This window comes from Mirounga leonina, unplaced genomic scaffold, assembly GCF_011800145.1.
Source record: "Mirounga leonina isolate KUSES-001 unplaced genomic scaffold, KU_Mleo_1.0 Mir_94, whole genome shotgun sequence".
Taxonomy (NCBI): domain Eukaryota; kingdom Metazoa; phylum Chordata; class Mammalia; order Carnivora; family Phocidae; genus Mirounga; species Mirounga leonina.
In genome coordinates, this window is record NW_023270855.1 from 47760565 (window position 1) to 47776358 (window position 15794).

General features: G+C 45.4%; 1 long non-coding RNA gene across 1 annotated transcript; it reads left to right on the top strand.

Moving 5' to 3' along the window:
- Window positions 1-10251: 10251 nt before the first annotated feature.
- On the top strand, window positions 10252-11408 carry LOC118005051. The gene is made up of 2 exons (XR_004677763.1): window positions 10252-10630; window positions 11296-11408. It is a non-coding gene; the product is annotated as an uncharacterized LOC118005051 (long non-coding RNA).
- Window positions 11409-15794: the final 4386 nt, after the last annotated feature.

The window sequence follows — 15794 nt, forward strand, 5'->3', positions numbered from 1 at the left end:
TTACACCCCTGGAGGTGGCTGGAGCCTCTCAATCCTGAATCCTCGTATCTTTCTCTTTTCTTTCCCTCTCCCTGATCCTTTACCATTGGTTTCTGGGCAGGACAGGGAGGGGAGAGAGGTGAAAAGTCAGAAGGGTATCCTGGGTAACTTTGAGTGGGTAACTTCTGTCTCTGTACCTCAGTTTCTCACCTATCCAATGAACCTCCCTCATAAGGTAATGCTCCAAAAAAGCAATCATCACACTGCCTTGAAGCTAGAAAGTGGAGCCCCACCTGTTGCCCCCACGCCATAGACTCAAGTTGCACAAGGGATTGTATAAACAGGATGGCTTCGCTGAGTCCAGGACAGATGCTGGTTCCCCAGGTCTCTCCTAGTCAGGTGGAATGTGGGAAAGGTGACTCACCTGGGGTCGAGGCTCTGCATCTGCCTCTGCCTCACTCCAGCAGGAGGTCCTGGGTTGGCGTTGCTCTGCAGGTGAGGGCTGGACTGCAAAGCAAGGAGTTGCTGCCCTGAGCATGCCAGCTGGGCTGGGGTGGAGGGGGGGTTACCTGAGCCTGCCTCCATTATTTACGCTGCCTTGTTCCCTACCTGCTGCCTTCTCTCACTGTGGTCCTACTGCTTCTGCCTCTGCTTCAGGGATGCCAGGACCCCTTGGGATCCTGCAAGGGAGGGTGTAACCTCAGAGAGACTATGTCCTCGCTTTCCTTCCCTCCCTGCCTGCCAGAGGTGAGTCAATTACCTGAGCTTCTCAGGGACTTAAGCAGAGTCTAATGCTTTGCAAATTTGGGATTTGGGACCCTGGCTTCTGATGTTGAGAGGAGAGTAGCCCTACCATGGGCCACTGGGGCCAAGGAATCTGCCTAACATGCCCTCTTGACCTTCATCCTTCCCCCATCCAGGTCACTTGCACAATTAAATGTCTTTTTAAAGATTTAAAACATAAAAAAACCCCACAACTATTTGTTTCTTCTTATTAAATAACTGAAATGCCACAACTAAAGCTAAAAGTCATGCAATGGCCAGCCATGCAATTGTGGTGGTGAACTTGATGGGCATCCTTCCAGAACTTTGTATGCATGTGGCATGTGAACAAACATAAAATAAGATTACTATTATGAGTTTTTGTTGTGGTTTAAGGTAGGTATCTTTTTGTAACTTGGTTTTTTTTTTTCACTCAAAATGAAATCACAAAGTGAAATCCATGTAGTTTACAGAGACCAAGGTTTCTGGACCTTGGCGGTACTCACATTTGAGTCTGGATCATTCTTTGTGGTGGGGGTCGTCCTGTACATTGCAGATGTCCTGTACATTGCAGAACAGGACAACCTGTTCTCCACCTGCTAGATGCCAGTAGTCTCCCCACCGCAGTCATAAAAAAATGTGAGAACCACTGCTATAGAACGACCCCATTTTTATAAAATCAGTTTAACATTCAATTTTATGAATATGCGCAGTATATACTTAGCTAATAGACACTTCAGTTGCTTCTAATTTTTCACTGTTATTAGGAATAATGTAATATGTATCTTTGTATGTCATTTACTACCCACAGGCACTATCAAATACAAATTAAGTAGCGAGATGATCAGGTCATAGGAAATACGATTCTTAAATTTAAGAAGAATTGTCAAATTAAACTCCCAAGTGGCTGTGTTAATTCACACTCCCAGCACCTCTGTGTCAGAGGATTTATTTCCCCACATCCTCACTAACGCTTGATCGTGTAAAACTTAATTTTGCCAATATGGTTGTCAAGTGGTCTCGTCTCCTGTTGTGGCTTTAATTTACATTTCCCTAATTCCTGGCGGGGTTGAAAGTCTCCATTGGTTTTTAACCATATGAGTTTCCTCTTTTTGATATGTCCATCCAAAGCCTTTCCTCATTTTCCTGTTGGATTGTCTTGTTCTTATTGATTTGCAGACTTTTTTTTTTAATTTTTTTATTCTTATATTATCCCCATACATTGCATCATTAGTTTTAGATGTAGTGTTCCATGATTCATTGCTTGTGCATAACACACAGTGCTCCATGCAGAATGTGCCCTCCTCAATACCCATCACCAGGCTAACCCATCCTCCCACCCCCCTCCCCTCTAGAACCCTCAGTTTGTTTTTTAGAGTCCATCGTCTCTCATGGTTCGTCTACCCCTCCGATTTCCCCGCCTTCATTCTTCCCCTCCTGCTACCTTCTTCTTCTTCTTCTTCTTCTTCTTTTTTTTCTTAACATATATTGCATTATTTGTTTCAGAGGTACAGATCTGAGATTCAACAGTCTTGCACAATTCACAGCGCTTACCAGAACACATACCCTCCCCAGTGTCTATCAGCCAGTCACCCCATCCCTCCCACCCCACCCCCCACTCCAGCAACCCTCAGTTTGTTTCCTGAGATTAAGAATTCCTCATTTCAGTGAGGTCATATGATACATGTCTTTCTCTGTTTGACTTATTTCACTCAACATAATACCCTCCAGTTCCATCCACGTCGTTGCAAATGGCAAGATCTCATTCCTTTTGATGGCTGCATAATATTCCATTGTGTATATATACCACATCTTCTTTATCCATTCATCTGTCGATGGACATCTTGGCTCTTTCCACAGTTTGGCTATTGTGGACATTGCTGCTATAAACATCGGGGTGCACGTACCCTTTCGGATCCCTACATTTGTATCTTTGGGGTAAATACCCAGTAGATTTGCAGACATTACTGAAGAGATTTTAAATACTAATTTTGTCTACCACTTTTTTCCTTTGCCTTCTGTTTCTTTTTTTTTTTTTTTAAGATTTTATTTATTTGACAGAGAGAGACAGCGAGAGCAGGAACACAAGCAGGGGGAGTAGGAGAGGGAGAAGCAGGCTTCCCGCCGAGCAGGGAGCCCAATGTGGGACTCGATCCCAGGACCCTGGGATCATGACCTGAGCTGAAGGCAGACGCTTAACGACTGAGCCACCCAGGCGCCCTGCCTTCTGTTTCTTATGCCTTACTACTTTTCCTGTCAGAAACATTCTCCTTGGTTTCTTCTTTTTTTCATGATTTATATTTTTTTATTTAAATTTAGTTAGCCAACATAGGGTACATACTTAGTTTCCAACGTAATGTTCAATAATTTATCAGTTGCATATAAGACCCAGTGCATCGTCCTTGGTTTCTTCTAATGCTTTTATACTGTAGTGTTAGGGTTGGAAAACTACCCCTCATAAATTTTCTGTTTCTATAAGTAAAGTTTTATTGGAACACAGCCATGCCCATTCATCAATTATGACTATTTTTGTGCTATGAGGACAGAATTGAGTAGTTGTGACAAAAATAGTGTGACCTGCAACGTTGAAAATATTTACCATCTGTCCATTTACAGAGAAGGTTTGCCAGCCTCTCAAACTTTCTACCAAAAAGTACTATGCAAACATTTCAGGCTGGATTTCAACTTATTTTTTAAGACTTTTTTTAGAGCAGTTTTAGGTCCTTAGCATATTTTAAGAGGGAGGCACAGAGATTTCCCATATACCCCTTGCCCTGCATAGACTCCCATTATCAATATCCCCCACCAGAGTGGTTCTTTTGTTATAATCAATGAACCTACATTGACACATCATCATCACCCAAAGTCTATAGTTTACATATGGTTCATTCTCATTGTACATTCTAAGGGTTTTAACAAATGTATAATGAGATGTATTCATCATTATGGTATCATACAAAGTATTTCCACTCCCCTAAAATCCCCTGTGTTCACCTATTCATCCTTCTCTCACCCCTCCCACCCCTGGCAACCACTGATCTCCTTACTGTCTCTATAGTTTTGCCTTTTCCTGAATATAATGTAGTTGGATTCATACAGTCTGTAGCCTTTTCAGATTGGCTTCTTTCACATATTGATAGCATTTGAAGTTCCTCCATGTTTTGTATGGCTTGATAGCTCACTTCTCTTTAGTGCTGAATAATATTCCATTGTCTGGATGGACCACAGTTTATCCATTCACCTACTGAAGGACATCTTAGTTGTTTCAAGTTTTGGCAATTATGAATAAATCTGCTATAAACATCCATGTTCAGATTTTTATGGACCTAAGTTTTCAACATCTTGGGATCAATACCAAGGAGTATGGTTGCTGGATTATATGGTCAGAATATATATAGTTTTGTAAGACACTGCCAAACTGTCTTCCAAAGTGGGGGTACCATTTTGCATTCACACCAGCAGTGAATCAGAGTTCCTTTTGCTCCACATCCTAGTCAGCATTTGATGTTCTCAGTGTTCTGGATGTTAGCCTTTCTAATAGGTCTGTGGTTGTAATACTTATTTTTTAATGTCTAACTAGTGTTCTAACACAAGTTAATAAGTAGTCCACTGATTTAAAGTGCCACTTTTAACATAAGTTTACTTATATGTGAATCTGTTCCATGACTCTTATTCTGTTCCACTGTTTTATACATCTATTCCCATATAATACAATGCTGTCTTAAAAAATTATTTTAGTGGGGCGCCTGGGTGGCTCAGTTGGTTAAGTGACTGCCTTTGGCTCAGGTCATGATCCTGGAGTCCCGAGATCGAGTCCCGCATCGGGCTCCCTGCTCGGCAGGGAGTCTGCTTCTCCCTCTGACCCTCCTCCCTCTCATGCTCTCTGTCTCTCATTCTCTCTCTCTCAAATAAATAAATAAAATCTTTAAAAAAATTATTTTAGTAATATATTTATAACATGGCATATATCTTTGATAGTAACAGTAGTTGTAGCAGTTAATAATGACTAAGATTTGGTCAGTACTTACTCTGTTCCTGGTAGTCTTCTAAGATTATAATTACATAAACAGATATATATGTGAGTCATCAATTCTCACAACTCTATGAGCTAGGTACTCCTGGCATCCCCAGGTTCCAAATTTAAGAAACAAAGGCATAAGGAGGTTAAATAACTTGGCCAAGGTTTTTAGCCATGAAGAAGTGGATATTTGAATCCTCCATATTGTTCTCATCTCTAATTTTATCGTCTGTTCCTTGTTCTTTTTTATTCATATTTGCATGAGATATTCTTACACATGTATATGTTCATGTGAATTGTGAACTAGCATTTCAAATTTCATGTTAAAAAAAATTTTTTTAAGATTTTATTTATTTGACAGAGACACAGAGAGAGAGGGAACACAAGCAGGGGGAGTGGGAGAGGGAGAAGCAGGCTTCCTGCTGAGCAGGGAGCCCAATGCGGGGCTCGATCCCAGGACCCTGGGATCATGACCTGAGCCAAAGGCAGACGCTTAACAACTGAGCCACCCAGGCGCCCCTTTGTTAAAAATTTTTTTATGTTAAGTTAGCCACCATACAGTACATCACTAGTTTTTGATGTAGTGTTCAATGATTCATTCATTGCATTAAAATTTTTATCAGGTTTTCATCATTTTACAGATTAATTAATTTTTACATTATTATATCTTTGGTATCTCTCTCCATTTATCTAGAAATTCTTTTATGTCCATTAGCAAAATGTTATAGTTTCCCCCATAAATGTCTTGCTCATTTCTTGCTACTGTTATAGTTAGATGACTCATAAGTTTTGTTGCTTTTGTGAGTGGGATATTTTTTTCCTATTATATTGTGTTCATGGGGTTAATTATATAAGAAAGCTATATTGTTAGTTAATTCTCAAATCTTTCCTAGATAATCACTGTTGGAAAATATTGACAACACAGATTCTCCCTGTCCAATCCTTATACCTCTTTTTTGTTTTCTTGTTCTAGTACATTGTCTAGGTCCTCCAGTACAATGCAGAAGAGAGGTAATGATGGTGGGCATTCTTTTCTTTTAATTGAGATATAATAAAGAACTTCCTATTTAATGTTGTTTAATTATCATCTATACACCCACTCACGCACACGCACACACACACACACACCCTTCTGCACCTAACAAAATAACATTAAGCATGACAATAGGAAATATGACAGTCAGTTTGGTTTTGGCCAAAACCAGACACTTGAAGCAGTTTGGGAATCTGTGGGAAGATGTCTTCAAGATCTAATGGGACAGACGAGCTCAGGTGTTCTGAGTCCCAACAGGGACACTCACACAAAGGTAGGCGCTGAGCCATCTTGCCACTTGTGAATGCCCTTTGGGTACTGTTTCCTGAGGCCAATCCAGTAGCCAGTATTTTCCTTTGGACTCAGGAATTTCTGCATGAGAAGAAGGCAGATTAAGTCAAGAAAGACTACAGCCAGAGGTGAGAATGGCGGTGGAAGCAGTCCCTGAAAGGGGCTAAGACCTAGAGGACCCCTTGGGCAAGGATGTTGTCCAAAGCAGCATTCTTGGCTGAAATAGGCTGAAAGCTCTGCGTAGATCTCCGTTTCCACCATTATTATGACCTATGTAGTTAGCAAATTATGAACACTTATGGCCCTCAGGCTTTTCATTTATAAAATTGGGATAACAATGGCAGGTGCCTTCTAGGATTTTCTGAAGTTTCTTTTTTTTTTATGTTCAGTTAGCCAGCATTTAGTACATCATTAGTTTTTAATGTAGTGTTCAGCGATTCATTAATTGCGTATAACACCCAGTGCTCATCACCACGCATGCCCTCCTTAATACCCAGCACCCAGCTACCCATCCCCCCACCCCCTTCCTTCTGTAACCCTCAGTTTGTTTCCCGGAGTCCAGAGTCTCAAGAACCCAGTGTGGGTCCTAGCTGAGAACTGGTTAAGAGGTAGTTGGGATTATTCAAGAGCATGGTTTACAGGGTGAGAAATGTGGACACTGTCCCCTTAGAAAGTGTTCTGGTAATCAGTTGGGTTCCACTGACAAATATTGAGTCCACTGAACCATAATGAGTGTGTCTAATCTGGTTCCTGGCACTATCGACGCAGAGTCAGAACCACCCCTAGCCTGGGAGTTCTTCATATTATAGGAGATGAACCAGGAATCTGGCAGCACAGTCCAGTGTTGAGGAAGAGGGGGTGGGAAGGATGTTGAAGGACAAAATTGGATCTGATAAAGAAGGAGTAGGAGTTGTCAATGTAGATAGAAAGAAGAGTTCCAGACAGAAGGACCAGCATTAAGAATCACCCAGAAGCAAGACTGAATCCTGACCAATACTGCATGCTAAGGCAGTGGAAGGGTATTATGAAGGGCAGAATGACGGATCTGCACTAGATTCTACAGGGGACAAGGACATGAGCTTGCAATGACTTGACGGGTCCCCAGAGCACCCCTCCCCACCTTCCCACCTGCTCTGCTTGGCTGTTGATGATGACCAAGTGAGCACCCTTCTCAACACAGTGATCCTTGGCTTCGAACCAGTCCTGTTGCTCTGTGGAAAATAGATAGCAGGAGCCCCGGAATGCCATCCAGTTTTCCAGGCAGGGCTCACAGGAGGACTCTGGAGAAGGGGAAAGAGGTCGGCTCTATTGGAGCTAGGGGATGCGCTGGCCACTGAACAAAGCCTCCAGTGAAATGATTCAAACCTGTGCATATTTGCCACTTGGCAAAAGTGAGCACAGTAGCTTCCCATTTGTTCACTCAAGAGCTGGGCATTATCAGATGGCAGAGTAATGCCATGAAGGGGGCCTCAAACTTTATATGAACATCAACCCTCATGGAGGGTCGATTAAAACAACCCTACACACACTCATGTGCTGCAAGAACCACTAGCATCAACAGTACCCAAGAGAACAACCTTCCTTTCCAAACTCCCACTTCCCACCACCCAACCTGCCCATCTCCTTCCCGTTGCCTGCCCGCAGAGCCTCCATTTGCCAGAACACCTCTCCCCCACCGTGATGTCCCGCTTGTGCCCAGCATCTGCCAGACCCTGCACAACTAAGGGGCCCAAAGAGAAAGACAGATCAAGACCTGGTGGTGTGCAGGGTGGGGAAGAAGCCCTCTGTTCCATTCAGCACTCATATTTGATGTCCAGTTGCTTGAGTTCTTCTTGCATCTGGTTGAAGAACTGCAGTAGTAGAAGAAACACATGCTGATATGCTCTAGACCTTTCAACACACAGTTCTTTTCCCATTCCCCAAATTGCAGGCTGAGACAAGGAGGGCAGTTTCTTTCTAGAATCATTAAGCCCAGCAAGGCTATCCAGCCACCCCCTACTGACCCATCTCTGCCCCAGCCCTGTGGTTTGGGGGCCTGCGTCCATGTGATCACCCATTCCCACTGACTCAACACCTTACCCTCAGCCAGGACCACACCGAGGATGAGGACTAGCAGAAGCAACATCAGGGTCATTGCCAGGCAGAAAAACTTCCAGGGGCCATCCTGGGGCAGCTTTTGGTCCTGCTGTGCTGCAGGGAATGCAGGAAGCCTGAGGCAGCGCCCACAGTCTCTGAAAGTGCTAGAATCGTGCTAGGAATCCGGAGGGATGAGCCTGAACGAGGCCCTGGAATGGGAGGCAGTGAGCACTTCCTGGTGTTGAGGAGGGCATCTACTCCTGACTTCAGCCTCTTGACTCACCTGGTTCCCCTAGCATGGGTGGAGATTTTCCTTCCAAGGACGTGAAGTCCTGTAGCCTGATGTTCTCTGTGGCTGCTTTCACCTGTGGCTGCAGCTTGTTCCGTCTAGCTACCCACAGCCCTTCTGGTTATTATTGAAGACACACCCATCCTATACTAGGAAATGCCACCCCCCCCCCATGTAAACCATCAGATGTTTCCTTCCAGCTCAGTAAGGCCCCCAAGATCTCTAGATGGCTTATCATCAATTCGTGTCACAGGGAGATGGCATTAGCACCTTGGGAAAGATATTCTGTTCCAAGTATTCTCTACAACTTTGTTTCTCTCTCAGTTTGGGGGACAGTAGCAGCCCTAGAAATCTTCCTCAACGTTTCCAATGCATTTACACCTTTAGGCTTCTGGTTACAGTCGTTTCAAAAGATCTTGCATTTTCTTAGAGATAAAGTTGTAGCAATTTCAACATTGGAGTTATGTTTAGGCTCTCTCAGAGCATGTAGCCACTCATCCACCACACATTGATTTATAACTTTATGTTTTAAACGGAGAATATGGTGCAGTAAGGAGGACAAGCAAGCTAATGTAATCGAGAGGCTTCTATTTATCAACCTGTTGTTAGGAAATGTTCATACATCATACCATTTCATGGGTCTTTTTCTCTCTGAATGCCGTTACAATTTTTCTCTTTTTCTTTGGCTTTCTTCAGGTTGACTAGGGTGTGTGTGTGTGTGTGTGCTTCCATATGCTGTTTGGAATTTACCCAGCTAGGGATTTGCTGAGTTCCTTCAATTTGTGGTGTTTTTTTGTTTTGTTTTGTTTTTGTTTGTTTTTTTAAAGATTTTATTTATTTATTTGACACAGAGAGACACAGCGAGAGAGGGAACACAAGCAGGGGGGAGTGAGAGAGGGAGAAGCAGGCTTCCCGCCAAACAGGGAGCCCGATGCGGGGCTCAATCCCAGGACCCCGGGATCATGACCTGAGCCGAAGGCAGACGCTTAACGACTGAGCCACCCAGGTGCCCTCAATTTGTGTTTTAATTATCTTTCATGATTTTTAAAAGTTCTCATAATTCTGAGCCCCAGATCTCCTACTCATTTGTTATGATGACCTGCCGTATGCCACCTAACTTATCAACTTTTCAGTTTCCCTATTTGTAAAATGGAAATAAGTACCCCTGCCTATCAGGAGTATTCTCTGCATTGAGACTACGGTATCTGGTGATTCACAAGCCTCCCATATATATAGTTATGGGTCTTTTGAAAGGCATAGTAATACTCTTAGACTTGGCCAAGCAGGATACCTACCTGGGTCCTGAACATCTGTGGGCCCTCAGTTTCAAGTGCCTTCCTCTAGGGGAGTCCTCCTCTGCTATCTGCGGTCCAACAGGACTGTCAGTGCTTCTAGGAAGAAGGCCCCCAGGACCACCGTGAGTTTGAGTGGATCTCGCCATAGGAAAGAATTGTCTCAAAATTTTCACTCCCTCTGGTGCCTGTCACCTGCCAGGGACAGCCCTGGTCCCCATTTCTTTCTCTTGGGGCTCTCTTAAACCTCAAAACTCAAACACCGCCCCCCCAAAACACCACATTATATGAGTTTTATTACAAGACCTTTAATGCCAGACTTGAGAGTTAGACTCTGCGTAGAAGTGGCTTGCCACTGAACTCCACACCAAGCATCTATTGAGTGTCTACCCTGTGCCCAGCAACTGTTACAGGCACTGGGACATAAAGATACATCCTATCCTGTCTCAGATCCAGGATGGAGGAGCCACTCCGCAATGTGAGGGAGACATCTGCTGGTCACCGCGGGAAATGTGAAGGAAGGGACGTTCTCCCTGGGACTGAAAGGATGAGTAAGCCTCCTCTGGGCTGATAGCAGGGGAAAAGGAATTCCTGCCACAGAAACAGAGAACAGTAAAAATAGAGAGTGGGAAAGTGCATGGTTGGATCATGTCCACATGCTGGGAGAGCTTGGGGAGATAAGCCTGAAAGGGCTCCTACTCACAGTCAATGAGTAGGAGATCTGGGGCTCAGAATTCCGAGAACTTTTAAGCCCACAGGCCTGAAGACTGGACAATGGAGTATGGAGTGGATCTAACAAAGGACAGGGACATGCCCATGCACTGTCTTGAGAAGGACTCTGCGGCCCCTCCTGTCCTCACCTGCTGTGTTTGACTGCTGATAGTGATGAGGTGAGCACCCTCCTGTGCAAGGGAGTCTTGACCTGATTCAAGAAATGGTGTCTGAGGTGACATAGTAGCAGAAACCCCCAAACACCCGCCAGGCATTGGGCTGGGCTCACAGGTGGATTCTGGGGGGAAAGGCAGGTTCCCCTAGGGCTGAATATGGAACAAGTCTCCTTTTTTTTTTTTTAAGATTTTTTTAATTTATTTGACAGAGAGAAAGACAGCCAGAGAGGGAACACAAGCAGGGGGAGTGGGAAAGGGAGAAGCAGGCTTCCCGCTGAGCAGGGAGCCCGATGCGGGGCTCGATCCCAGGACCCTGGGACCATGACCTGAGCTGAAGGCAGATGCTTAACGACTGAGCTACCCAGGTGCCCCATGTCTCCTTCAATTCTAACACCACTCCCATTTTGCATCTCTAGGCTAAAATGAGATGGGAGCATGTTCAATTTCTTGAGAGTACCAGACTCTCATCTCCAGGTCCCACTGCATCCCTCATGCCCCACTCCCATCTGCTTCAATCAACCGGTCTCAGGTCACATGTTACCTCCTCCAGGAAGCCTATCCTGCATCCCTGCACCCCAGACTTGGGGTCTCTGACTCCTAGCTTGCCCTGAAGTCCCCCATCACATGGTGCGGTCATCACCTGATTATGGGTCTGTGTCTCCCACTAGACTTCGACAGACCTCCTGAGGGCAGAGATGGCATCTCACTGGGGAGCATGCTGTGTTCCCAGCACCCAGAATGGTAAAAATTAAATGGAACAATAAATACTCAATAAAATGCATTAAAGAAAACAGTGAAGGAAGGATATGCACAGTGCTGTGAGAACTTACAGTGCAGGCGGGAAAGGAGGTAGATGACATCTGAGCTGAACTCTGAAGGGTGAACATCCCCAGTACATGAGGTCAGGAAAGGAACGGCAGGCAGAAGAACCAGCATGAGCAAAGGCATGGAGAAGTGCCCAGAATGGGGCCAGGGGAGGCTGGGAAGTCAGACAGGGTCACAATGTGAAGGGACTTGGAGGCACCTTGGATCCAGCCCTCTGGGGCCCGAAGGAGAGTGGGCTGGAAGGAGGTGCCAGCCTGGACTAAGGGTCCTGACAACACTCTCCTCTAAGCTCTAGCCCACTGGTGCACCGGAAGACCCAGAATATGGCGGCAATCTGTTGGGATTTCCTGGCACAACTCAAGTCTGGAAAGGACATCACAGAAACAGATGTTCAATCAAGAAATGAATTCAGCACTAAGGAGAAAGAGCTTTTGTTGCTGCTTCTGGATGCCCAGAGAGGTCAGCATATAAGGCCAAGGTCACAGAAGAGGGTCAATAGTAAGCCAGGAGATGGAGTGGAGCCCAAGGTCTCAGTTCAGCTGCATTTTGCAGCCCTGCCTGGAGGGGGGTGCTGTGACCCTGGACAAGTGGCTTAGCCCTCTCCGCCTCACTTTGTCTTTTGTGAAATGGGGCTGAATGATAAGAAGAGACACAATGTGTGTAAAGAGCCTGGCACACAGTAGGTGCTTGGTCGAGGAGAACTCTCCCCCCCCCCCACAACGCCCATTTCAATCTTTTCCTTGAACTATGGGCACCATGCTTTCATTTGAATCACAGGTATTTTTGTGTACCTACTGTGTGCCAAGCAGTGTGTGGCCACTGGAGATAAAATGAGCAATAACCAAAGTCTCTTTGAACCACAGCCTTGTAGCTTTGCTCAGCTGTTCTGCCAGGCAGGACCCATGCCTTTCTGGGTCTCTGCACTGAGTCTGACCCAGGGGTGACCAAGAAATATTGTCCAAGTCCTTTCCTACCCCAGACATTCATCAGCCCCCAATGGGTGCCGGAATCTGTGCTCACAGCTGCAGACGGAGAGATGGGTCAGACCCAACCTATCCCCAAGAGTAATGTCCTGCACCTGCTTCCCTCCATGGCACCCTGCCCTCGCCCAGGGCATGTGAGGCAGTTTCCCCTGTGTCTTCCATCTGATCCCAGGCACACGAACTCATTAAGTGTCAGTGGATTTCATTTTCGGATCTTTTTACTTCCATGGGTTTCAGGGAAGTCAACAGGGCTGTAGCATCCTGGGAGTCTGCTGCACCTTCATGACATTTATCTCCCAGGATCTGAATGACTCCATCACTCACCTATCTCTCCCCCTTGCCCGGTCTCTCTTACCGGTGACACTTAGGTCCTGTCACTTTCCATCTCAGCACAAACTAGGAACACCGTGAATGTGTATAGGACAAAATTCCCACTATGGATTGGACAGTTAAGTCAATTGAAAAACTCTTCAAACCCTTGGTCCTTGTCTTGCTTAGAAGTGCCCCCTCATTTTGCTAGGCAGCTGAGGGAGGAAGCCTCATGCCTGATCTGCTCTTTGATAACTGGGTAAAGTCGGAACAGGACACACTAGCTGGTTAGTTTGATAAGCATGACCAGCCTCGGTACCCAAAGCCTGTGCGCCAGATAACTCTTATCTCCAGCTCAGAGGAGGTCCAGCCTCAGCTAGCATGTATCCAAGAGCTGTGTATGCAACGCCTGAGCCCTTCTCTGGGGAGCCCACAGTGACCAGGACTGACATGCCTGCTCCTGTGGACATGACAGTAGAGGGGAGAAGGCGGATGATGAACACCTGATTTTAGACAAGAGGGTGATGAGTTTGAGGAAAGGAAAGCAATTGGCTACAAGAGGCCAACAACTTAACCCACAGAGAGTAGGGAGGCTGGGGGTAGGCTGGGGCCTGGGTTCATGGGTAAAGTGACATTTCAGCTAAGACACTCTGCTCCAGGGGCAGAGTGAGAGGAAAGGGTACACCAGGCAGAAGAAACAGTGTGCGCAAAGGACCTGAGGTGGGAAGTTAAATGTCCATCCAAGGAGCAGAGAAAGGCCAACATGACGGGGTCTTGGGCAGCAAGGAGGGGTGAGTGGCTCAAAATGGCCTAAAATGGCAGGTGGGGTCAGATTACAGAGTACAATACCCCATATTCCCAACAGGCATTAGATGACATACATTTTACAAGAGGGATACTGGCTGTGATGTCAGTGAATTTCAGATAAATTAAGGAATAGTCATTCACATTTTGGTGAAATTTTGCATCACATAGGCTTTCCATAGGGTTGTAATGAAAGTCTCGTTTCTTTTCTCAGCCAGTTTTATTGAACCACTATTAGGTGCCCGGCCGTGGAAACACAATACTAAGCAAGTTCGGATTGGTCCTATCCTCTCAGAGCTGCCAGTCTAGTGGGGATGGAGGGGAGGTGTTGACCAGGTAATATCTATAATGCAGTGCAGTGAGCATTACTGTGGGAGTAGAAGCCTCAGCTGCCCTCAGAGCGCTGGAGATCTTACTCTTACACTGCAGCGTGGAGCGCTCATGGTGGCCACACTCAGCACCCGGTGCTCTGCAAGCTTTGGGTTCTGCTGCCCAGGACCCCAGTGTGCATGTTGTAGCATTTGGCTGTTTGGAGCTCTGGGAATCTTGTGGCTTGGGGGAAGAGAATGTCACCTCCAATTCCCACTTATGTCTCTTGGCGCTAATCAAATGTCCAAGTTTGGGCTTGAGCCTAAGCCGGAAAACTATCTGGGGACCAATCTCGGGAGTGGGGTGACTCTGTGGCTCAGTCTCCACCTTAGCCCTGAGCTATGCATCAGAGCTCATCTGCCTGCAGCCCTGTAGCTGATCCTCAGGGACTCTTTAATTTCCCCAAATGAAGTGGAGGTGGGGAATTGTGAACCAACTTTTTTTTTTTATGTTATGTTAATCACCATACATTACATCATTAGTTTTAGATGTAGTGTTCCATGATTCATTGTTTGCATATAACACCCAGTGCTCCATGCAGAATGTGCCCTCTTTAGTACCCATCATCAGGCTAACCCATCCTCCCACCCCCCTCCCCTCTAGAACCCTCAGTTTGTTTCTCAGAGTCCATAGTCACTCATGGCTCGTCTCCCCCTCTGTGTGAACCAACTTTTAATGAGCCCTTAAGTGCCGCTGAGAATCCCGTGGCTTGTTCACTAACAAAACTTGGAATTGGTTTCTAGGGATTACTATGCCAGCAAAGTTTGGCAGATTGTGCTGGGAGCATGTCCCACTGGGCTCTTTAATGCCTGTCACGTCTATGGTATTTTTAATCTACCTGTGTTCTCAAGCAAGCATGCCCAGGAGCCCTGACTGATGGCACAGAGAGCGTTGGGGTGGGGCTGGAGGTGGCAGGTTTAGATGAATTCTAATTTCCTGCTAAGGAGACCCCATGACATCACTTCAGCTGAATTCTCTGGCGACTTGTTGTTTTCTCTTTTTTTTTCTTTAATTTATTGTTTTCATTTATTAAACAGAGACCAGCTGGCCACCAGTGTGAACTGTTCACTTCTCTTCAGGTTCTTAAACACAGATCAGTAGGCAAGGGGAGACTTGGGTGGAAGCGTGGATAGCTGCCTACCTTAGGGCACTGACTCACATCAAACAGACGTGGGTTCAAATCCCGACCCTGCCACCTTCTGGCTGTGTGAACTTGGTGACATAAATTGACTTCTCTGAGCCTCCCTCTGCAAATGGGGAAACTAATAGTAATAGCACCTGCCTCACAGTGCAGTGCTTGTAAATGCTCAGTAAATGCTAGGTAGTGTCGACACAAAAGGAACAAACCTTTTAGAATCTCTAAAAGTAAGAAAGAGTTTTATTCCAGCCCAAGTTAGGACAGCTGCCCAGGAAACACACTCTTTACAGGGAAGAAAGTGCTCCTGAGAATGAAAAGTTTTATCAAGGTTGTATACTTTTTTATATCTTGTAAAGTTCAAAAGGTTACAGATTACAGATTAACACTATACACAGTGCACAGTTCATAGGCAGGAATCATGAGTTTTATCATAAAGGAATGAGGGAGCAGGTGCTTTGATTAATCTCTCAAGGATAAGACAGTTTTCCTTTAAGCCACTCATTACAAAACAAATGTACGATGCATGGCTGGCAGGTCGTAGATCAGGCTTTTGGTTTGACCAAAGTTTATGTACAGTCATTCTGACTTAGAAAAAAAATTAAAGTGGCTTCCGTTGCATGTCAGGCCTTTAGAGAATTTTCGTCTCATCACGAGTATCGTTTTATCACTCAGTAGAGTCCTGTAGGTGTGTGAGCCAACCAACTACTCCACGTCTTGAGACCCAACATTTGCTGAGTGC